This window comes from Palaemon carinicauda, chromosome 33 (genome assembly GCF_036898095.1).
Source record: "Palaemon carinicauda isolate YSFRI2023 chromosome 33, ASM3689809v2, whole genome shotgun sequence".
NCBI lineage: Eukaryota > Metazoa > Arthropoda > Malacostraca > Decapoda > Palaemonidae > Palaemon > Palaemon carinicauda.
In genome coordinates, this window is record NC_090757.1 from 17,602,072 (window position 1) to 17,604,571 (window position 2,500).

A 2,500-nucleotide genomic window follows, 5' to 3' on the forward strand; every position below is an offset into this window, starting at 1 on the left:
TTTAAGGGATATGATTACCGAAATCTTTGAAGGACTGTACTTTTATTCAGTCCACAAATCTATTAAAAAATGCGATTTTACTTCTCTTAAACTATCCATCACTGATCAAATTTATCTGAATAGAATAATTTCATAAGTTAAACTTTTCATAATGCAGTTGACAGACGACGGTAATCACATCATTTATTATGGCATATCGCTTGCCTGAAGGGTTTTTGGTACCTTGTCAGTTGTTCGGTCTGTCAAGCAAAGGTTGTTGCCTGCAGTTTTGTTCAAGTCTCCGTCTTCAATGTAAAGGTCATTATCAACCTTACTTTTTGAGTATTTTATTTAAAATATCCATAAAGACTGTAAATTGTTCATATGAAAATTGCATCCGACATTCTTGTAAATTGAAACTTATTATAGATAATTCATATGTGTCTTTATTACGCTAATTCTTCGTTAATGATCTGCCAGCGATGAAATTTGTGTCGAAGATGTGATTAAAACTATTTGCGCTTCAGTGATTAAGTTTTGGCACAATCTCATTTTTATTTTCACTGATTTTTTTTTTCCGTTTCTGGATGGTTAAATTGTTTATAATCACGAAGAGGTAATTGGGAGCCAGAAAAAATCGAATATATTCTTGTAACATATTGGGAAAGGAAAGTTTAATATGTATGTATGTATGTATGTACCAACATCTATTAAGTTTGATTTATATGGGGAAATGAAAGTTGAGAGGGTATGTATACGTACGTGTGAAAGTATGCATGTATGTAGTGCATGTATGCATATGTATGCTTGCATGTACAGTATGTAGTATATACCAGCTCAAATCAAGTTTGATGCATACTGCACGCTTATTTATTAGTTAATTGTCGTATTAAGCCGCAACAAATTTGCCATGAAGTATGAACAGTTATTATGTCGTAAAGGACAGTAGGTGGGTCCTTGGGTGCAGGGGAACGACTGGGGGTGGGGGTTGGTGGGGTGGCTGTGTAAGGGAAGGAGGGAGGAGAGAGTTTCTTTGGACGAAATAATTAAGGATTCAAATTGATATAGCTTAGGTCAGTTCTTGGTGGCTGTGGGAAAAAATATTTATTTAACAAACCCAAATTTAGTTTATATTGTTTACGAGAAAAGTTACAGATGGTTTCAAGTTATTGGAGCTAAGATGTACATATCTACTGTAAGTTCTTGGGCTTTCAAACATGCAGCCGCAAGTCTATATAAAAAGCTCCCTTTAGACATCCGAAAGACTGAAGATATTAAAGCTTGCAAGGAGGAAATTGAAGACTTTGATGGGGATTTGACAATTAACACGGAATACGCTGTGATATTCTAAATACCTAACAATGTATGACAAACACCTAGATATATGTCTACTGAAGGCTATAGAGCCTTTAAATATGTAGCCCCGAGGTTATGAAATAAGCTCCCACGAGACAAGCGAATGATTGAAGATATTAAGGCTTTCAAGAGGAAACTGAAGACTTTCTTATACTACGATTCCTTTGACAATGACGATTTAACAGTAATGAGCAATATGTGATATGGAATGTTGAATACTCTGAACGAACAAGATAAATTGACAGTGGAGGTTCTGTAGAGAGTAGGGTTTCCCTGTTGTATAGGACCGGGAAAACATGCATCAAAGTAAAGTGAATAAACAGATATTATAGATACCGCAGGGAGCAGGACACCCTCTGTGTAGGTCCAGAAAAACAGCCCTTAAAATACATACATACATATACCAAGGCACTTCCCCCAATTTTGGGGGGTAGCCGACATCAACAAATGAAACAAAAACAAAAAGGGGACCTCTACTCTCTACGTTCCTCCCAGCCTGACAAGGGACTCAACCGAGTTCAGCTGGTATTGCTAGGGCGCCACAGCCCACCCTCCCACATTATCCACCACAGATGCTTTCTTCACTCCATCCATCCACCCAAACCTTGGCCTTCCTCTTGTTTATTCATTTGTGGTACGACTTTTTTATTCATAGCAATCGGGTTAGTAATGGTATCAGCTCTAAATCTTATTGGTATATGGAAGCGAGTGTACGTGTGTAGTTTTCCTTAATATATCAGTATGTTGGGTTTTGCAGAATATCTACACATTTTGAAAATTGCCTTCAAAACCACTAGAAATCCCCCCCCCCTTTTTTTTTTTTTTTTTTTTTTTTTTTTTTTTTTTTAAATGGAATTTCTGTACATGAACTTTGGTGTAACCTGCAATTTGTTACTGGAGATTTAACCTTTTCCAATACTTACATTCATAATTGGCGATTTTTACTTAAATGCTTTTATCGTAACAGAATTTTGTAGGGATTTTGACATACGAATGTAATTCGTATATTGAATATTGTGCCAATTGAGTCAAGTAAACGCTTTGATAATAGCCTTTCCTATAAACAGATGGCTCAGTGAGTTAAATGCATTTAGGAATGATTGGGCCAAATCAGAAAGGGATTCAGGACCAAAAGCTGTAAGCTATCATGACACTTGCACGACAC